Genomic DNA, 23,722 nt, shown 5'->3' with positions numbered 1-23,722 from the left:
GTCAACATACTTATATTTGAGCTTATTTAGCTTTAAAAATGCTACATTTTCTCTCAGCCTCATTGCAAAATGTGTAGAATAGCATGAGATGAGCTATACAACTGCAACTTTTTCAGTGGTGTAAAGTCCCTAAGTAAAAATACTAGTGATGCATCGATATTACATTTTTGACCGAAAGCGATATCCGAGCCATCTAGCTCATGGATGCAAACAATGTTCTTCCCCAAAAACACAGCAAAACAACAATCTGTTTCAGTAGCTATAGATAGCTAGCTAACTATATAGCTAGGTGTCATCATCTAAAATGACCCTAATTTATAAGAGAGTTCTTTGATTAATGGTTGTCGGACCCATCTATGTGAAGCTAGCCACAATAAGGATTAGCCACAACAGTGGACTTTGCGGTTAGCCTTCAAAATAAAAGTATGGCATAATTCTACTATTTCTATGAATTTGCATCACGGTCAATGGCATACTTTTATTTTGAAGGTAAACCAAAAATTGTCTTAATCTTTCAAATGACTGCTTGACTTGTTATTAACTGCTCGATCCACACAGCAGATATTGTGGGCTAGGTTAGGGATGTTGTGTTGCACGTGTAGCGCAAAATTGTACGTGACGTCATTACGTCATGTACCTATGTTAAATAGGTATGCACGTCAGCTTGACGGTTTTGCACATCGCCGTTAAACTAGACATCCGATATGTTCACCGATATATCGTGCGTCCCTAAAAAATACTTTAAAGTACTACATTATATTTTTGACAACTTTTACTTTTACTTATAATGCACTTTTTACTCCATACATTTTCCATGACAACCAAAGGTACTCATTACATTTTTAATGCTTAGCAGGACAGGAAAATGGTCCAATTAATGCACTTAGCAAGAGAACATCCCTGGTCATCCCTACTGCCTCTGATCTGCCGACTCACTAAACACAAATGCTTCACTTGTAAGTGGATTGACTTTTGCAGTTTTACTGTAGAATAGCATGAGATTAGCTATAAAACTGCACATTTTCTCTTTGCCCCATGGCAAAATTTGTAAAATTGCAAAAAGTTAGCTGCCTCTCCCCCCAGGGCCCACCTGATTTTCTGGCTATGCCACTGACGCACACACAAAAAGATTCACACACACACAGAGGAGCGAGAGAGAGGGAAGAGAGGTGAATTAAGTTCTGCCCACTGAAGTCTGTTGCGTTGTTCATTCATAACTAATAAATCAATAAAAAAATGGAGTGGCTGCTGTTCCGGATTTTCTAAAAACCTGATTTGCCGTGGTTAAAACGTGATTCATGCTTGATCCGACAATGCAGTCTGGAGACTCCGTACGGAGGGTGTGACGCAATTGTGGAGCTCCTGGAGGCTTATAGAGGCCAAATCGAGCTTCGTATGGCTATACCATGCGCCTCCCAAATTTCGTAACAATGCGGAGGGCTCCGTATAGCTCTACATTAACATGATTGGTTGACGGTAGGTGGGGGTGTTACGTTATGTATAAACAAACTTACTTCCTTGACAACTTCCTTCACCGTGAAGCATGAATGCCTTGACTTCTGTGGAGGCTGTGTTGCCATAAATGCTGTATGGCCATCGGCTTTAACGATACAGAGATTTTTGCAAAACATTTTTTTACTTGAACCTTTATTTAACTAGGCAAGTCAGTTAAGAACAAATTCTTATTTACAGTGACGGCCTACACCGGCCAAACCCGGGGGCCAATTGTGTGCCGCTCTATGGGACTCCCAATCACGGCCGGTTGTGATACAGCCTGGAATCAAACCAGGGTGTCTGTAGTGACAACTTTAGCACTGAAATGCAGTGCCTTATACCACTGCGCCACTCGGGAGCCCTAAATGTGCAGGGTTGTCTTTTATGTAGCTGCTGCCTACGTAGTTGCTGCTCGATGCTCCGCTGCCGCTTCCCCCTCCTTGATCAGCGATGAATGCCTTTGGCTGGTGTAGTTTACAAACTTTTGACATGTTATATGACTTTGATTCAATCTATTGCATTCCATGCCTCAGCATAAGTGCGATGTCATGTTCTTTTTTTCAGGAGGGGAGTTAGGCTACATGCAGCTATTTAGCCTACACGTTGTACGCAAAAGACATGATCAACATGTTTCGTACAAACTCGCAGATAGATTTTTGCCCCCAAAACTCAAGTGGGGAGTTACATGCAGCTATCTAGGCAGCATATCAAACACAAGAAAGACACAGACACACAATGTAATGTTGTTTTTTTCATCATCATTGCAAACATTGGCTAAGCAGGAGGCAGACAGGCAGTCAAATTAGTGTTATTTTTCAGCAACTCTGGCTAGTGGCTACAATATGGCTGGGTTTTTATTTCAGCTGTTCAGAAATATGAGGCAGCGACATAAGCCACATCATCATGGTTCAGAAGAGGGTGAGTAATGAGATAAATGTGACAGGAGTTGTAATGTGAGCAGCAGCTATGTAGAAAAAAGTGTGTGTGTAAAATATGACCTGCGCAGAAGCAATCTGGATCCGTAGCTTTGAGAAAATTGTTTCCAAAGGGGTGGGGCGGGGGTCAAAACTCCATATTCTCAGCCCCGGCCACAAAAAAAAGACCATGACAGAAAAAAACATTTGCATATTTAGTTGTTTTTATAAAAGTCAGGAAGCAGATGCAGAAGGTGAGTTTAATAATAAGAAAAGGCAGATTAACAAAAGAGGAGCAAGACAAAAACCAATACTGCCTGATGACAGGCTACTGAGGGCTAAATAAAGAGAGAGTCATCAAGGTGATGATGAGGTCCAGGTGTGCGTAATGATAGGGAGCAGGTGTGCATAATGATGGTGCCAGGACCGGTGGTTAGTAGACCAGCAATATCGAGCGGGAGTAGGCGTGACAGTTTTCAACTCATTGAACTGTTTTCACTTTATTCTTTTTGGGAAAATGTTTTAACATATTCAGTACTTTCTTTGTTTTTTCCTTCTCCTCTCAGCTGTAGCATGTATTTTGAAAAGCGCCCACGTAGTAAGTGGAAAGTACAGCGGAGGAGAAATGGGAAAACACTTTAGGGAGACGGGTGATTTTCATTATTTTAGGCAATGCACACAAGGGAGAGCATTCTAAAGTGCTGGTTTCTTTCAGCCTGTCTGTGTCCCAAATGGCACCCTATCCCTTATTTATTTCACTACTTCTAGTAGTAGTGCACTAGATAGGGAATAGGGTGCCATTTGGGACGCAGCCCCTGTGTGAAGCTTTTTAAGATGTCAAAGTGTGACTCCCACAAGGACGTGTGTCATTAATAGGGTTGCTAACAGTTTGGGGAACGTTTCTCCTCTGCCTTGTTACAAATCACCAGGGCCTGTAATCAATGAGCATCTCAGAGTAGGATTAATTGTGCATTTTACAAAACACCAAAACCACCAGAAATACCCTAATCTCAGCCTTATACTATCTATTTGACCTAGATAGTTTGTGTGTATGTATTGATATGACTTTTAAAAAATTGATGTAGTTCTGTCCTTGAGCTGTTCTTGTCTATTAATGTTCTGTATTGTGTCATGTTTTGTGTGGACCCAAGGAAGAGTAATGGTGATCCTAATAAAATACCCCCAAAATACCAAATGCCTGTAGTCTCTTTCTATAGGGCTGTGACTGTCAATACAATCCCATAATGCTAACTTAATTTGAGCCAGTTTGCTGCAACAGGAAATATGAATTATTTTGTGTATTATAATTAAATGGACGTTTCTGTAGGGGTTGATACTTATTATTTATTTAGCCCCTGTATATATACAGTGAGGGAAAAAAGTATTTGATCCCCTGCTGATTTTGTTCGTTTGCCCACTGACATTGAAATGGTCAGTCTGTAATTTTAATGGTAGGTTTATTTGAACAGTGAGAGACAGAATATCAACAAAAAAATCCAGAAAAACGCATGTCAAAAATTTTATAAATTGATTTGCATTTTAATGAGGGAAATAAGTATTTGACCCCTCTGCAAAACATGACTTAGTACTTGGTGGCAAAACCCTTGTTGGCAATCACAGAGGTCAGATGCTTCTTGTAGTTGGCCACCAGGTTTGCACACATCTCAGGAGGGATTTTGTCCCACTCCTCTTTGCAGATCTTCTTCAAGTCATTAAGGTTTCGAGGCTGACGTTTGGCAACTCGAACCTTCAGCTCCCTCCACAGATTTTCTATGGGATTAAGGTCTGGAGACTGGCTAGGCCACTCCAGGACCTTAATGTGCTTTTTCTTGAGCCACTCCTTTGTTGCCTTGGCCGTGTGTTTTGGGTCATTGTCATGCTGGAATACCCATCCACGACCCATTTTCAATACCCTGGCTGAGGGAAGGAGGTTTTCACCCAAGATTTGACGGTACATGGCCCCGTCCATCGTCCCGTTGATGCGGTGAAGTTGTCCTGTCCCCTTAGCAGAAAAACACCCCCAAAGCATAATGTTTCCACCTCCATGTTTGATGGTGGGGATGGTTTCTTGGGGGTCATAGGCAGCATTCCTCCTCCTCCAAACACGGCAAATTGAGTTGATGCCAAAGAACTCCATTTTGGTCTCGTCTGACCACAACACGTTCACCCAGTTGTCCTCTGAATCATTCAGATGTTCATTGGCAAACTTCAGACGGGCATGTATATGTGCTTTCTTGAGCAGGGGGACCTTGCGGGCGCTGCAGGATTTCAGTCCTTCGCGGCGTAGTGTGTTACCAATTGTTTTCTTGGTGACTATGGTCCCAGCTGCCTTGAGATCATTGACAAGATCCTCCTGTGTAGTTCTGGGCTGATTCCTCACCATTCTCATGATCATTGCAACTCCACGAGGTGAGATCTTGCATGGAGCCCCAGGCCAAGGGAGTTTGACAGTTCTTTTTTGTTTCTTCCATTTGCGAATAATCGCACTAACTGTTGTCACCTTCTCACCAAGCTGCTTGGCAATGGTCTTGTAGCCCATTCCAGCCTTGTGTAGATCTACAATCTTGTCCCTGACATCCTTGGAGAGCTCTTTGGTCTTGGCCATGGTGGAGAGTTTGGAATCTGATTGATTGATTGCTTCTGTGGACAGGTGTCTTTTATACAGATAACAAACTGAGATTAGGAGCACTCCCTTTAAGAGTGTGCTCCTAATCTCAGCTCGTTACCTGTATGAAAGACACCTGGGAGCCAGAAATCTTTCTGATTGAGAGGGGGTCAAATACTTATTTCCCTCATTAAAATGCAAATCAATTTATAACATTTTTGACATGCGTTTTTCTGGATATTTTTGTTGTTATTCTGTCTCTCACTGTTCAAATAAACCTACCATTAAAATTATAGACTGATCATTTCTTTGTCAGTGGGCAAACGTACAAAATCAGCAGGGGATCAAATACTTTTTTCCCTCACTGTAAGAGCGTCTGCTAAATGACTTAAATGTAAATGTAAATGATAAGTTTTTTGAAGTGGAAATTACAAACTTTAGAAGCCTTTTTAAACTCAAATACACGACAAGTTTGCATTTCCTGAAACAATAGAGTGATCAAATGAGATCCAACATCTGTATACATCAGTGGCCTTCGGTGCCGTTTAAGATGAGGGAGGATTTTAAATATTTTTTTATGAGCACTAACATTTTCCCTGTACCCATCACGAGGTTGCTACAACAACCTAGCCTATGAATTAAAGTTTACAATGTAGGTGCACTGGTCGAGAGAATTTTGAGTAATCAAGATGACAGATAGTGACACACTCTGGCCTGCATCTCACAGATCTAGGGTTTAATCATTAGTCCAACAGTTGCAAATTAGAGTTTCTATTGGACAAATTCAGGTATGTTTATCCCAGTTTCGTTTGCTTCCATTTAAGAAACGTTTTTTCAACAGAATCGGTGGAATGAATACACCCCTGATCACACGCAAACACAGTTCACTTTCATACCGGCCACATAAAAACAGCATGATCACTTTGCTCATTGTATATATAATTCCTTCTCGGAACTATCTACACGCTCTCCTCCTCTCACCTTTTCCCTTCGCTTGTGGACTTCAGTGCCCAACACATCAGCTGTCTGTAACCAGGCGGAAAAACCTTTCCAAGCCAAACCTTCATATCATGACCGCTAATCGCTACACACAGCCTACATCGTTGTCATGTTATAGTCAACTAGAACTACTAGAACTAACGCGTTAGTAAACCCGCTACAATCATGCAATACAGTGTACAATCAGAAAAAAGTTTAGCAGTTACACCGGCGGCCCCGGTGACAATAAATAAATAAAACCAAAAGCTTACCTTGACTTGGAAGAGTTCCAGTGTTGGATAGTCATAGCCAGCTAACTAGCTAGCATACCATCCCTCTCTAGCTGTGTTCGAATACTCATACTAACCGTACTAATTGTGACGTGAATTGAGTATATAGTATGCTTATTGGTCATAGTATGGATATAGATAGTATGCCAAAAGTTCCCGGATGTCATACTAAATTCGCCAAAATACGAAGTATACATTCACAGTGGACACTATTTCTGTATTTTTATGGCCCAATTCTTCATTTAATGGGCATTTTCAGATTTGAAGAAAATGGTGGAAAATATGCAGCCGAAGTCTGACGAGGTCAGATGCAAATTCATTGCTTTAACTAATTATGAGAAATGTTAAGAAAATGTTGAGCAATGTAATAAAGTAATGACTTTTGTAACAAGTTACATGTTATGTTGGCTGACAATTTGTTAGCTATGCTATCCTTACGAACCGCATCCCATTACAGCAGTATGTACCGGGTATGTTAGCTAGTTACCAAACGATAGTTGGCTACTCGAACTTGCCAGGCAGTATATTAACTATCTGCTATCTAACTATCTACCCAACGTTTATTAACTTGATTAATCACATCATTCTTAGCTAAGTGGTATAGTCATTGTGTGTTTCAATGGACATTGTTAATTCTGGGGATCTACTCTGATTTCAGAGCACTCTCGCGTAGAATAAATTATGAATTTACAAACACTCAACACCCGTTGAATATGGCCGGTGTCAGTAAACGTCGGCCCCAAATGTTTTATTATTGCCAGAAGCACAGTTACAGTCACCAATGCTCTGGATAACATGAAAACAGCCTAACCAGCTCAGCTAGGGCGCGTAAAATGGTCAGAGTGAGGTGTTCTCTCATTTGTGTCTGGAAGTAGCTAGTCAACGTTAACCAGTTAGCTTGGGGGCTTGACTGCGCTCTTGATTTCCAAACACCCAGAGCGCACTCTGATTGAATTTACGAACACACTCGAAATCGTAAAATATTTAGCTAGTCATTTCTTATACTAACAAGCTAGCAAGAGGCTGCATAGCAACAGCATCAACTTTCGATAGACAGGCGAAGCTCTAGTACGCTCAACTGAATTTATTTAATTTATTTATTTGAAACGATACCGTTCATTTACAGTATACTAAAATGAACTAATAGTATATAGCGTTGTGTCTTTGGCATCATTAAACTGAAGACCTATTTATCAGTTAACTCTCTGTAATTATTATTACGCGATTAAACTGATTAATCATGTAACTGTAATTAACTAGGAAGTCGTGGCACCAAGGAAAATATTCAGATTATAAAGTTATAATTTTCCAAACATAACTTTCAGATATTTGAATATCTGATCACTTAGTCTTCGAATTAATAAATTATTTACCTCATGTTAGTTTCATTCCAAACGTCGTAAATTGTTGGTTATCTGCACGAACCCAGTCTTCACTATGAGTCATCCATACATCAATTGTCTTAAATCATTTATTTACTAACTAAGTAATTCACAGAAATGCATAAACAAACAGTAGATAGTTACAAGGAAATGATAACGGAGTTTCCCTAGTGGGATAAACCGGTATCGTGGCTTGGTGAACAAAAAGGGAAGTGGGGGTCAACTGAGATGAGACACTACAAAGTTGATAATTATAACAATTGAAATGCTAATCCTTTGCGCATGAACGCTCACTCATTCGGGAACAATTGCAATCAATATATATATTTACGCTCAGTGTGTCGTCGGGATCTTTGTTGAAAAGTTTGTTTCTGTTGGAGAGTCTGTCCGTCCTCTCTCTCTGTCGTGGTTAGAATGGATAGTTCAGAGTAACATTCAATAATGTCGTTATAGAATAGATGTTTTGGCGGTTGTCGGTCTTCGCGTTCAATTATACTGAATTCCTAGCCGCAGACTAGTAATTAATATCAAAGACTTGTTCTTATTCTGTCAGTATCGATAGTCGAAGAGTTTAACCACGTGGAATGGTTAAAAGATTCAGCAATTGTCTCAAACCTTGGCCCTCTTGTTATCGAGGTAAGCTGGTCTGCAACCTTTGTCCTCTCGTAATTGAGAGAAACATGGTCTGTTGAGAAATTCTCAAGGTGGGGGTTTTATTCGGAAAAGCAGAAAAAGGCTGTCTCATGACGCCAAGTCCTGGCTGTGTTCATGGGGACGTGCCAATGACTTAAGTGAAACTTTACACAGAAATACAATTCTCTCACATTACATCATTACATAGCATCCCATAATTTCACAAATAGTTTAATCATTCCTCATTCATCCTGTACAGCAATTAGATGCAAGCCTCATAACTGAGGCTATTATATAAACAGCGTTATGGTAATGTGGCCGTATTGTCTCTCATGAGTTTCACAAATTGTACCAAACGGACCAGTTCGTAGCTGGATTCTTCACCGATCTTTTATACCTTCTCCAGAACATAAATGTTGTTCGGACCTCAAGTTCTGTGAGGTGGAAGAAATGTCTTTGTTCTCTCTATGAAAACGTCACTCTCTCTATACTGTGGCCATGAGGAGATAATCTCCTCCAGGAATTTACGACCTGAGGTCGCAGGGGCCTGAGTGTAGAAGGCAGAGAGAGAGGGATGGGCTTGCTGTACCCAAAGAGGGCAACGTCATGACAATAGTATGTAGTATATGCTCATTAAGTATGTAGTATACAGTATGTTAGTATGGGTATTCGAACACAGCCTCTGATTCTGCCGGGTGTTTGAGTAAGCTAGACTAGCTAGCTGCATTAGCAGTTTCACCGGCGGGCCCAGTGGCAATAAATTAACAAAATCAAAAGCTAACCTTGACTTGGAAGAGTTCCAGTGTTGGATGGCCATAGCCAGCTAGCTAACATAGCATCCCTCTCTGTTGTTTGAGTAGGCTAAACTAGTTAGCTGCATTTGCTAGGTAAGTGAAAGTGAAAGTAGAAATAAATACAACCAAACATAGCTAGTGCTTTCTCTCTCTCTTTCTCTCTCTCTCTCCAATAGGTTGGAGGACGTTCTCTGGAAGTTATAATTACTTTTGAAGTCTATGGAAGGGGGTGAGAACCATGAGCCTCCTAGGTTTTGTATTGAATTCAATATACCCAGAGGAGGACAGAAGTTAGCTGTCCTCCAGCTATACCATGGTGCTACCCTACAGTGCTGCTGAGGCTACTGAAGACCTTCATTGCAAAACAGTCTGTGGCCTCCATCATTCATGGACAGACACATGATATTTAGCAACATTGATTGGACTAAATAGTTTTTGGTATGTTTAAGTTTGTTTTCAGTGTTTTAAACTAAGCATATATAGGCTTGTTGTTTAGCCTTGTTGAAATAGTGCTGGAATAGCAGAGGCAGTGCTCTTGTTGTTTTTTTGCTGACTTGTGTTAGCCTTTATATGAGCCTATAATATTAACTCTAACCCGAAAGGTACCGTTTACTTGAATTTTAATCATGTCAGCATGATGTAACAGCAGTTTACAAAATGTTTTGTTCGTTTTTCTTCCTCTCCTCCAGTCCACTTAAACTTTTCTTCTTTATTTCCCATGGGCTTCACCCGAGTACCCCCTAGTGGCTGGAATAAAACTATTAAGCCCCTTACAACACCCCACTGCAAAAATGTAAAGTTGTCCCAAACATTTCACTGCCCCCAAAACTAACACAGAGGACGTAAGTACTGGTCAGAAAAAATTGACTAACACCCATAACTATTTAGACATGTACGGTCTATATGGGCAAAGACTCAACCCCCACTCCCCATTATCACACTATGATTAGTAAAGGTAAAAAATATATATATTTCTTAGCATCTCTAGTTAGTATCCTGACAAGAGCTAGGTTAGAATGTCTCTGGGCCTCCTCTGCTAGGCTGAAAGGTGGGGCAAGGTCATTGGTGACCCCAATGAATCAGTGTCCACTTCATCATGGGATGTTTGAGTCTCTGAGCCCTCAGCTGTTTCCATATTTACCCCTGTCCTCCCCGGGGTTTCCCTGAAGACAGGCTGGCACTCCTTCACAGCGAAGTTTGACCCTGTTCCTCACTATTATCTGAAATGAGCTGTGTGATCTGATACTAGCTGTGTGCTACTCTGTCTGCTCTCTTCATCCCTTGTGGTCTGTTGATGAATACTGAATAAGAATGCTCGTCTGAGCTCTCAGACTCAGTGCTCTCAGCATTTTCCTGCTTTTGCTGGGGTGGTTCCCTTCTCCACCGACCTCTACTTGGTGCTTGAACTGGTTCCTCAAGGGATGCGTATGGCAGGGATGCCTGTCCAGAACAGTCTTCTTTTTCAATCCGCTGTAATCAACACAAAATCTTAAATGCCCATCCTTTTTCCGAGCACAGACCAGAGGTGATGCGTATGATGAAGTTGACTTCCTGATACATTTTCTGTTCAGGGGCCCCTGGAGGTGGCTTTTCACCTCAGCATACAATGGGCGTGGCACAACATTGTATCTCTTTGCCTCTGGTATGTTATCTCCATTTGGAGATTTTCAATGCACCCTATGCCAATGTCATCTTTGGCAAAAATGGCTGATTCCTCTCTGAGCATCTGTTTGACTAATTCTTATGTTCTTAGCTCAAGTGCTGTACAGGTGGGTCCCACCACTCTATGTGACCGGTGTCAGGGCCAGGCTCATGAACCTTTGCTACATTAACCTTTTCTCCCCTGGGTATAGGTACCGGGTGACACGCTACCACTCTCTGTAATGTCTGGGTAAGGTAATGTCATGTTTGGTAGTATTCACTACTGCAATGTCAACTTTTCGAGATGGGTATTTTGATGTTTTCACGACCTGACTTTGTAGGTCCATGCCCCAGATCACTCTCATGTCCGGTTCAAATAAAACAATTTCCTCATTGAAAGGGGCCTCTCTTGAGATACAGGGACGAATCCACTTTGTTTGCCCAGCTGGAATGACAATGTCATGTCTGTCTGCTGTAAGTAAGCATTCCTCCGTGTACTCTGAGTGCTGAAGCAAGTTGAGTAGTCTTTTCCTTGCCCTGTCCTAGTTCAAGAACAGGCACCACAGGCAAAACATGTTGATTTTGCTTCCATCTGTCAATTTTCAGATTTTGGGATATTTTGCAACTATACTTTCCATACTTTCATGAAATGTCAAAATAAATCGGCAATAATATATATAAATACTTGATTTGTATAATTTTTCCCCCATCTCCCTCATCTACACATTGCATAAATGTTGTTCTTGTTGTAGAATTTCAACCACTATTTTTAAAACTCTCCATTTTGAATCATGTAACATTCAAAAGCTTGTTTTCTGGAGGATATCGTTAGCTATATCTCCCACGAATAATCCACGCAAAGAGAAACAAAATGAGAAAATCTCAAATATACCTACAGTATGTGAAAAAATAGGCAATCTCAGTTAGCCAATGCGGCAGCAGCGCGTCAAGATGCAAATTAATTGAGATGAAGATGACAGCTTAGCAGCGATCAACCAGACTGCAGCCAGCCAGCTAGCCAACAGTGGTTTTTATTCCACATGTCATAAATAAACCAACTTATACATGATTTGATTTACCCTAAGTGTCTAAACACTGGACTGAATATCACCATAGACCCCACCAACCAGGGATTCTGTAATTCTGTCATGATAGAATGTGCACACTGTGAAGGTGATCGTGATGCATTTAGGAGGAGTGTTTACACTTCCTCCAGAATGCAGGAGTGCTCCAGGGGAGATGTGGCATTAGATATAAGTGAGGATGGTTACGTTACAGCCTTATTATAAAGTGGTAAAGTTTCAGTCTGATGAGAGTAAAGAAAAAAATATCCCTATTAGCCTGTGGTGCCTGGCCTTAAGTGCATTTCTTAGCATCTTTACTGTGTACATCAGCTCGGAGGGCTCATTGTTACTTTTTGTTTTTACTATTTCTTCAATAGCCAAAAATCCAATGATTGGTTTCTCCAGTCTTTCATTTGTGATTAATATAGGAACTCTCAATTATTTTCTTGCAATGACATCAGCTTTGGGATCAAGCAAACTAAAACAAATGTCCATCCAACACAGAAAGGGAATTTCAGTGCCATTGGTTGCCCTCAGATCCAGTTTCTCTGTATCGCCCATGATTTCTGCCAATGCTCTAACCTGTGTGTGTGGCAAATGCCGTCTTCTCCATTTCTCACTTATGATGGATACCTGAGCCCCTGTGTCCCATAGTTCTTGCGTCTTTACGCCCTCCATATAACACCACACTTTACATTTTTTTTCCAATGAGCTGTGCACATTACAATGTCCTGGGGTAGCTGGAGTAGTTGGGCCCCACTCTCTCTGTGCCATGGGACAAGGGGAGTTGTGGTCAGTCTTGCGAGCAGTCTTACATGTAGGTTGGTGCTGTTTCCAATGATCCTGTTGGCACACTTTGGAACAATAGGCAGCTTTATGACACAATGAACACAACTTAAACTCCGAGGTTATCTCACCCTTTGCACTGCAGCCACTGCAAAACTGGATGGAGCTAGATGTATCTCAGGTTATTCCCAGTTCCATGGTTGTGACCCTCAGGCATTTCACGTTGCCCCTGATCCTACATCTTATGGCTATCACTGCCACATGTGTAGCAATGCTGGCAAGTCTGTTACCAGTCTCATAACTTTAGCATTTATTTTCTCTCTGTTGGTTGTAGTTAGTTTTCTGTTGTAGCGATTCCTAACTGAACTGTCACCTGCACTGACAGTACTAATGATGCTACCTGACAGGTCAGTTCTTTGATTGCTTCATTACCCACATCAATTTTACTCAGGAGGGGGTTTATATTTCTTTTGATTTCGGACTGGGGGCTCTGCCTGTGCACATTCCTCTCTGCTCTCCCCGTTATCCTCACCTCTGTATTGCTTTCACTCCTGTGGGTGTGAACTTATTTGAAAACGTATGCGTTCACTTTCATTTCCCCGGGAAATTTGTATTTTCTCAAGCAACAGTTAACTGGTGTTCATCAGTGGTGGAAAAAGTACTAAATTCTCAAACTTGAGTAAAAGAAAAGACACCTTAATAGAAAAATACTCAAGTAAAAGTGAAAGTCACCCAGTAAAATCCTACTCGAGTAAAAGTATAAAAGTATTTGGTTTTAAATATACAGTTGGAGTCGGAAGTTTACATACACTTAGGTTGGAATCATTAAAACTCGCTTTTAAACCACTCCAGAAATTTCTTGTTAACTTCTAACTGGTCCCAATCCCGGATCCGGGAGCACCCCCCACAGTAAAAAAGCTGACTAGCATAGCCTAGCATAGCGTCACAAGTAAATACTAGCATCTAAATATCATTAAATCACAAGTCCAAGACACCAGATGAAAGATACACATCTTGTGAATCCAGCCATCATTTCTGATTTTTAAAATGTTTTACAGGGAAGACACAATATGTAAATCTATTAGCTAACCACGATAGCAAAAGACACCACTTTTTTTCCCCACCATTTTTTTCCTGCATAGGTAGCTATCACAATTTCGACCAAATAAAGATATATATAGCCACTAACCAAGAAACAACTTCTTCAGATGACAGTCTGATAACATATTTATTGTATAGCATATGTTTTTTTAGAAAGATTTGCATATTTCAGGTATAAATCACAGTTCTACATTGCAGCTGCAATCTGAAATAGTGCCGAAGCAGCCAGAATAATTACAGAGACCAACGTCAAATACCGAAATACTCATCATAAAACATTTCTGAAAAATACACAGCGTACAGCAAATGAAAGACCAACATCTTGTGAATCCAGCCAATATTTCAGATTTTTTAAGTGTTTTACAGCGAAAACACAATTGAGTATTATATTAGCTTACCACAATAGCCGGAAACACAAGCCGTTTACCAGTAGCAAAGGTTAGCGATCGTAACAATCCAGCAAAATATATATAATTTTTGACTAACCTTGATATACTTCATCAGATGACAGTCCTGTAACATCATATTACACAATGCATATAGGTTTTGTTTTGTTCGAAAATGTGCATATTTAGCAGCACAAATCGTGGTTATACAATGTGATTAGTAGCAACATTTCAGGCAATCTGGCCGGCGCCATCTTGGAGAGGCACCTAATCTAATCGATAACTAATCGTAAACTTGACTAAAAAATACAGGTTGGACAGCAAATGAAAGACACATTAGTTCTTAATGCAACCGCTGTTAGATTTTTAAAATTAACGTTACTCGACATTCAGCGTGCGTTACAGCGAGACCATGCCTAAATCAATGGCGAACTAATAATTTTACATCTTTCCACAGATATACGAATTAACATCATAAATAGCTCTTACTTTTGGATGATCTTCCATCAGAATCTTGGGCAAGTGGTCCTTTGTCCAGAACAATCGTCTTTTGGTTGAAAGATGTCCTCTACTCCTGTAGAAATTAGCTGCTAACACCGATGTACCGGAGAGGTGCCCAACTCGTGATAACGCCTGACAAAGAAACTCCAGAAAATCGCAATAAACTGCTATAAGTCGGTTTAAATTAACTACCTTATGAAGTTTTTAAGACAAAAAACAAATTAAATCAGAGCCGGAGATATAGAACTGCTAAACCGAAAGCTTTTGAAGACGCCATGCCGGTTTCCCTCATGCGTCAGGCGCCTCGTCGAAAAGGTCGGTACTTCCGTTCCAAGAGGTTTTATACTCCCCCAGATGGTGCTATCCGCTCCATTCAAAGTCTCACCGCTTACTGACATCTAGGGGAAGGCGTATGCAGTGCATGTAGCCCCATAGCTTATAAGGGAATTTATAAACCGACCCTGGAACAGAGACCTCAATTTCAGAAATCTCACTTCTTGACAGGAAGTGAGCTGCAGAAGGAGTTCTGTTTCACTCAGAGAAATAATTCAAACGGTTTTAGAAACTAGAGAGTGTTTTCTATCCAATAGTAATAATAATATGCATATTGTACGAGCAAGAATTGAGTACGAGGCAGTTTAATCTGGGAACGAAAAATCTTCAAAGTGTAAACAGCACCCCCTATTGAGAAAAGAAATAGTTTTGGCAAGTCGGTTAGGACACTACTTTGTGCATGACACAAGTCATTTTTCCAACAATTGTTTTCAGACAGATTATTTCACTGTATCACAATTCCAGTGGGTCAGAAATTTAAATACACTAAGTTGCCAGCTCGGAAAATTCCAGATAATTATGTCATGGCTTTAGAAACTTCTGATTGGCTAATTGACATCATTTGAGTCAATTGGAGGTGTACCTGTGGATGTATTTCAAGGCCGAACTTCAAACTCAGTGCCTCTTTGCTTGACATCATGGGAAAATCAAAATAAATCAGCCAAGACCTCAGAAAAAAAATTGTAGACCTCCACAAGTCTGGTTCATCCTTGGGAGCAATTTCCAAACGCCTGAAGGTACCGCGTTCATCTGTACAAACAATAAAACGCAAGTATAAACACCATGGGACCACGCAGCCGTCATTCCTCTCAGGAAGGAAACGCGTTCTGTCTCTTAGAGATGAACGCACTTTGGTGCGAAAAGTGCAAATCAATCCCAGAACAACAGCAAAGGACCTTGTGAAAATGCTGTAGGAAACGGGTACAAAAGTATCTATATCCACAGTAAAACGAGTCTTATATCAACATAACCTGAAAGGCCGCTCAGCAAGGAAGAAGCCACTGCTCCAAAACCGCCATAAAAAAGCTAGACTACGGTTTGCAACTGCACATGAGGACAAAGATCGTACTTTTTGGAGAAATGTCCTCTGGTCTGATGAAACAAAAATAGAACTGTTTGGCCATAATGACCATCGTTATGTTTGGAGGAAAAAGAAGGAGGCTTTCAAGCCGAAGAACACCATCCCAACCGCCAAGCACGTGGGTGGCAGCATCATGTTGTGGGGGGTGCTTTGCTGCAGGAGGGACTGGTGCACTTCACAAAATAGATGGTGTCATGAGGTAGGAAAATGATGTGGATATATTGAAGCAACATCTCAAGACATCAGTCAGGCTTGGTCGCAAATGGGTCTTCCAAATGAACATTGACCCCAAGCATACTTCCAAAGTTGTGGCAAAATGGCTTAAGGACAACAAAGTTATGGTATTGGAGTGGCCGTCACAAAGCCCTGACCTCAATCCTATAGAAAACTTGTAGGCAGAACTGAAAAAGTGTGTACGAGCAAGGAGGCCTACAAACCTGACTCAGTTACACCAGCTCTGTCAGGAGGAATGGGCCAAAATTCACCCAACTTATTGTGGGAAGCTTGTAGAAGGCTACCCGAAACGTTTGACCTAAGTTAAACAGTTCAAAAGCAATGCTACCAAATACTAATTGAGTGTATGTCAACTTCTGACCCACTGAGAATGTGATGAAATAAATAAATGCTGAAATAAATCATTCTCTCTACTATTATTCTGACATTTCACATTCTTAAAATAAAGTGGTGATCCTAACTGACCTAACTGAAGGTGTATGTAAACTTCCGACTTCAACTGTACTTAACATCAAAAGTAAATGTAACAGCTAAAATCTACTTAAGAATCAAAAGTAAAAGTATAAATCATTTAAAATTCCTTATATTAAGCAAAATCTTTTTAATTTACGAATAGCCATGGGGCACACTCCAACACTCAGACATAATTTATATTTGAAGCATGTGTTTAGTGAGTCCACCAGATCAGGGGCAGTAGGGATGACCAGGAATGTTCTGATAAGTGTGTCTTAGACCATTTTCCTGTTCTGTACTTTTGGGTGTCAGGGAAAATGTATGGAGTAGAAAGTACAGAAAGTTGTCAGACCCCTTGATTTCTTCCACATTTTGTTACGTTACAGCCTTTTTATAGAATGGATTAAAAATCCTCATCAATCTACACACAAAGCCAAAACAGATCGAAAAAATATATATTTTTAGAAAAAAACATCAGAAATACCTTATTTACATTAGTATTCAGACCCTTTGCTATGAGACTCGAAATTGAGCTCAGATGCATCCTGTTTCCATTGATTATCCTTGATGTTTCTACAACTTGATTGGAGTTCACCTGTGGTTAATTCAATTGAATGGACATGATTTGGAAAGGCCCACAGCTATCTATATAAGGTCCCACAGTTGACAGTGCATGTCAGAGCAAAAACCAAACCATGACGTCGAAGGAATTGTCCGTAGAGCTCCGGGACAGGATTGTGTCGAGGCACAGATCTGGGGAAGGGTACCAAAATATTTTTGTAGCATTGAAGGTCCCCAAGAACACAGTGGCCTCCATCATTAAATGGAAGAAGTTCGGAACCATCAAGACACTTCCTAGAGCTGGCCACCCTGCCAAATTGAACATTTGGGAGAGATGGGCCTTGGTCAGAGAGGTGACCAAGAACCCGATGGTCACTCTGACAGAGCTCTAGAGTTCCTCTGTGGAGATGGGAGAACCTTCCAGAAGGACAACCATCTCTGCAGCACTCCACCAATCAGGCCTTTATGGTAGGGTTGCCAGACGGAAGCCACTTCTCAGTAAAAGGCACATGACAGCCCGCTTGGATTATGCCAAAAGGCACCAAAAATTCTCAGATCATGAGAAACAAGATTCTCTGGATTCTCAAACCAAGATTGAACTCTTTGGCCTGAAAACCAAGCCTCACGTCTCGAGGAAACCTGGCAACATCCCTACGGTGAAGCATGTTGTGGGCAACATCATGCTGTGGGGATATTTTTCAGTGCTAGGGGCTGGGAGACTAGTCTGGATCAAGGGTAAGATGAACGGAGCAAAGTACAGAGAGATCCTTGATGAAGGTCCTTGATGAAGATCCTTGATGAAGTTCTGAGGTCCTGCTCCAGAGCGCTCAGGACCTCAGACAGGGGGAAGGTTCACCATCCAACAGGACAACGACCTTAAGCACACAGCCAAGACAATATAGGAGTGGCTTCGGGGCAAGTCTCTGAATGTCCTTGAGTGGCCCAGCCAGAGCCCAGACTTGAACCTGATCGAACATCTCTGGAGAGACCTGAAAATAGCTGTGCAGCGACGCTCCCCAGCCAACCTGCCGGAGCTTGAGAGGATCTGCAGAGAAGAATGGGAGAAACTCCCCAAATATAAGTGTGCCAAGCTTGTAGCATCATACCCAGGAAGACTTGAGGCTGTAATCACTGCAAAAGGTGCTTCAAAAAAGTGCTGCGTAAAGGGTCTGAATACATATGCAAATGTGATATTTCAGTTTTGTATTTTTTATAAATTTGCAAAAATGTCTTAAACCTGTTTTTGCTTTGTCCATTACGGGGTATTGTGTGAAGATTGATGAGAAAAAAAAACTATTGAATCAGTAACGTAACAAAATGTGGAAAAAGTCAAGGGCTCTGAATACTTTCCGAATGTACATCATAAGTTGTCAAAAATATAAATAGTAATGTACAGATACCCCAAACAACTACTTAAGTTGTACTTTCAAGTATTTTTACTTAAGTACTTTACACCACTTGTGTTAATATTCTGGAGATGCACTCTCATCTCTGCCCTGATGTTATCATTTGTTAATCCAAAAACAATAGCCTGCAGGCATTGGCTCTTGACTAACTCTGTGCCATATTTCAATCCTGATTGGGCACAAACAATTTCTGTCTCAGGTCGAAGACTCGGACTTCCAAGGCAGACTCTCCCGGCTCTTGTGTTGCCTTCGTCAACTTGTGATACAGTTCAGTGGTGTCATTGTCTGCATAATGTCATCTTAAGTCCTGGGCTCACAGCTCTGATTACTGCTTCCATGATGTCTAATTCACTGTATCCTTTTCTCAGTCCATTTTCAATCTGATGTTCTAGGCTGCTGAAGCTGAGCTTATCTTTCTGATTCTGATCTGTCCATGGATTTTAAAGTCTTTCTGACTGGCCATACTCACTCCACTCTCTCTCTGTGGTGTGTGCCTTTCTGGAGCTGGGCTAACCTCTCTGCTGGGCTGAGGAGCCCCTAACTCCTCTTTTCGTCCTGCCTCGGCTCCTGTCTCTCTGCTGGGTTCGCTGTCCACTTGCGTCGTTGGTGCCGTCTTTCAGTTGAAGCAGCCAAGACATTCTCTCATCCTCTAATTCCAATAAATGCTCACAGTAATCTTCAATCAGTTTGCACTGCAATGCGTGATGGCTCTTTCCTTTTACTTCAGAGTCATCCATACCTCCTATTCCACAATGTACACAAAGGTGCCTTAAATTGTCCTCAGTTAAAGATCATAGACTCTGTTCGATTTCATCCAACAATGTTTCCCTCTCTTGACTCATATTGTCCTACTCACGTGGCAACAACTACAATGCAGGCAATAGCAAGATAGTTTGGTGGTTGGCCTGCTAACATTAGCTAGCTACTCTCCGTTCAACGAATATAGGTCGGGTGCTCACATGAAAATAAATCTCAACAGTGCCTCCAAATTTGTTATCCTTTCTATGAGCTTATAATATGAACTCCAACGCGAAAGGTACTGTTTACTTGAATTTTAATCATGTCAGCAGAATTTTTATCGTTTTTCTTCTTCTCCCACAGTACACTTACATTATTCATCTTTATTTCCTATGGGCTTCACCCGAGTACCCCCTAGTGGCTGGAATACAACGGTATTAAGCCCCTTACACTTGTGGTAACTCCGTGGTTCTAAATCAGTAGTTTTTTTTGTAAACTGTCAAACATTAACTTGCTTGACCATGCTGCATGTCATATAACTTTTTGTTACAATATTTGCTTTGTGGACTTCATCGGACAGATGTTGCTCTCCCGTTTTGTGATGAAACAAACGTATGTGCAGTTTAATTTATTCCGCCACTGTGTGACTGTTGTCTTTTTATTGTCACGGCCTTATTGTATATCACGGTGGCATATGAACAAATGGGTTATGGAGCAAACAACACAAATATCAGAACATAGGTTGTCATTATGGCTTTTTTACTGACTTCCCCAGTGATTTTGCCCACACACCACTACTGCTGTAGATTTCTTTGGATTTGATTACTAATGAGAACACTATTTCAACTTAAGAGCACAAATCAAGTCCCCTCGAGTTATCAACTTATACTACCGGTCAAAAGATTTAAAACACCTACTCATTCCAGTTTTAATTTTAATTTTAACTATGTTCTACATTGTAGAATAATAGTGAAGACATCAAAGTTATGAAATAACACATGGAATCATGTAGTAAGCAAAAAATTAATTGTATTTGAGATTCTTCAAATTGCCTAAAACTTTTGATCGGTAGTGTAATCGATGTTAACTTAATCGAGGTGAAAGAAAAATGTATACATGAAACGCGGACATCTGCCACCCTCACAACTAAGTTGAGTTTGAGTGCAGAAATTGACTTCGTCAGTAGATAAACTAAGAGGTTCCGATTGCTTCTTTTTACGATGAGGGGAGGAACATGCATCTCTTTTGCCGTCGAGGATGGCGCTTTTGCGATGAACAATATATTCTCAGAGAGATTTAAGGACGTTGCTGCGTCAGGGAGTCGGCTGTCCAACAAACTGGAACAACAGGCATCGAGCTCGGAAAACAAAGCTATAAAGTCAAGGCCTTTAACACAACAGTGTTTTCTTCTAGTTTTGTGAGCCCCATTAAAAGTCCTAATTTGATTAAGTGTTAATGTTGGGGACCTCGTTAACCGACGCATGTCGTGGATATAGAGCTGCAGGTTTTATTAACAGTCGCCCTAAAAAGGGCCATAAAAGCAGAAGTAAAATGAACTCTTGAAAGTTTTCTGCATCTGATCTTAGTAAATGTACCTTAAGCAGTGGAACAATGGGATTTTGTTCCACTATGTTTTTGTATTATTCACCCATTTTCACCGCTGTGTAACTTCTTTAGTTCTTTAGTGTTTCAGATATGTCTGTCTACCTCTTTCTTTCTCTCTCTCTCCTCTCTATTGCACTCTCTCCCACATAAAATAAGTACAGTACACTCCAAAAGTACAGAGAAGTTCTTTAGTCTTTTTTCATTGTCCCGCAATATGAAAATGGGAAGGGGACTTATGGATCTGTCTCTGTACATATGTACACATCACACGCGATATCTCAGACACCTGGCCCAATTTTGACGAAACATGGGTAAATGATGCCTCTTGCCATTGAGGTCCAGCATTTACAAAATTATGCTGATTGGCCAGATGGTGGCGCTATAAAAATCGATTGAAAATGTAAACTTTTAAAGGTCACGCCCCTCACAACATTTGACCTAAAGTCATGAAATTTGGTGTATAGGTCCCTCTCCTCACAAGGAACACATTTGCCTCGGGACCCGTAAGGTCCGCCATGATGGATTTTCCCTCATTTGGAATTTTGTAAAAAACACTTAAAACGCTACTCCTCTGGCACCAAATGAACGATCTGCATGAAACTTGATATGTGGCATCTATGGGCAAAGGTGTCTAAACTCAATATTTTCCTGATTAGTACCTAAAACAACATGGCCTCTATTTACCAATAAATGTTCACGTGGGCTGGGTCTGGCACATAAATACATATCAAATCGGTCACGGGCATGCGTATTGTAACAAAATATGGTATACATGTTGCAAACACTGTCAAGAATTATATGCGAGACCATTCATATCGACCACACAGTGGAGCTATAGCAGGCACAGGTTTTGTTGCTATCAGTATAGTCTAGTTTGAATTGTTGGCACTAATTGGCCAAGGGTGAGGCGCTGCATCATTCGTGGGGGACAACATGTTTGCTGTTGACTTGTTATACTTTCTGATGCTATGTGGGCGTTTTGAACTGGAATATGTACCAATTACACACACACACACACACACACACACACACACACACACACACACACACACACACACACACACACACACACACACACACACACACACACACACACACACACACACACACACACACTTGAGTCCAATCTCTTTGTGTGGTCCGCCCCATTACTTTACTGCACTTTATTGTCTAACAGTATGCTAGCCACCCACATCACATACCTTTGCCTCTGAGGATTCTGATCACGTACAGATGCCATATCTTAATTTGATAATCTTGTTGCAGGAAATGCAAACTTGTAGTGTATTCAAGGTTTACAAAGGCTTGTAAAGTTTGTACTTTCCAATTTAAAATGTCAGACTTAATTTGCCAAAACAAAAAGTGTATCAATCCCTACAAAAAATTTCCATTAATTATAATCCACATAATAATGCACATATCCTGTTGCGTCAGGATTATTTTCCTGCTGTGAGAAACTGGGTCAAATTAAGATACGGCATCTGTACCACTCTCTGTTTAGTCCATTAATTGGTTGAGTGGTATTGCGCTTGCTCTCCTTCTCAGAAAGAAATGCAAGGCAACAGTGTATTCAGGGTAGCTGTATTTGCCTTTAGCCGATTTTAATTAAAGCCAAACAATGGAAAATAAAAGAGACAAAAGTGGTGCAATGCTGATCACAATACACCAGCGCTTGTGTACACACACACACACACACACACACACACACACACACACACACACACACACACACACACACACACACACACACACACACACAGTACGGTCGCAGCGGAGAGCAAATATCCGAGGCCATAGCACAGGGGGAGGAGAGGTCTCAATCTGAAGCAACGGCAACACCCTGCAGTGTGTGCTTCCATGTAAACAGTGCTTCCATGTAAACAGTGCTTCCATGTAAGCAGTGCTTCCATGTATGTGTGTAAGAGAGTGATTGTGTGTGTATGTATTTGTGTGTATAACAGTGTTTGTTTGTGTGGGTGTGTGTGTAAAAGAGTGTTTGCTTGTGTGTGTGTGTGTATGTGTGCAGAACACAGTCCTGGCATTAGAGAGTGAAGAGAATCGTTTTCTGTTTCAGAGACGTTGGGAGCGACATCAAAGCCATGCACATAGAATCTGTGTGGGTATCGGTTGGGCTCCTGACTGAGTAAAAAGACTCATGGGTTGTGTGTGTGTGTGTGTGTGTGAGAGCGAGTATGTGGGGCGTCGGGTGGAGGGATGCCTAGCAAATCAAATCAAATGTTATTGGTCACATACACATGGTTAAAAGATGTTATTGCGAGTGTAGCGAAATGCTTGTGCTTCTAGTTCTGACAGTGCAGCAATATCTAACAAGTAATCTAACAAGTACACAACAAATACCTAATGGAATAAGGAATGGATAAATACAGTGGGGCAAAAAAGTATTTAGTCAGCCACCAATTGTGCAAGTTCTCCCACTTAAAAAGATGAGAGGCCTGTAATTTTCATCATAGGTACACTTCAACTATGACAGACAAAATGAGAAAAAAATATCCAGAAAATCACATTGTAGGATTTTTTATGAATTTATTTGCAAATTATGGTGGAAAATAAGTATTTGGTCAATAACAAAAGTTTATCTCAATACTTTGTTATATACCCTTTGTTGGCAATGACAGAGGTCAAACGTTTTCTGTAAGTCTTCACAAGGTTTTCACACACTGTTGCTGGTATTTTGACCCATTCCTCCATGCAGATCTCCTCTAGAGCAGTGATGTTTTGGCG

The 23,722-nt window shown here is 40.9% G+C and overlaps 1 protein-coding gene across 1 annotated transcript in view; it reads left to right on the top strand.

Moving 5' to 3' along the window:
* LOC139563184 (ALK tyrosine kinase receptor-like) overlaps positions 1-23,722 on the top strand; it is an 819,033-nt gene that overhangs the window by 33,131 nt on the left and 762,180 nt on the right. The window lies entirely within an intron of this gene.

This window comes from Salvelinus alpinus, chromosome 33 (assembly GCF_045679555.1).
Source record: "Salvelinus alpinus chromosome 33, SLU_Salpinus.1, whole genome shotgun sequence".
Taxonomy (NCBI): domain Eukaryota; kingdom Metazoa; phylum Chordata; class Actinopteri; order Salmoniformes; family Salmonidae; genus Salvelinus; species Salvelinus alpinus.
This window is presented reverse-complemented; position numbering and strand designations above follow the sequence as displayed.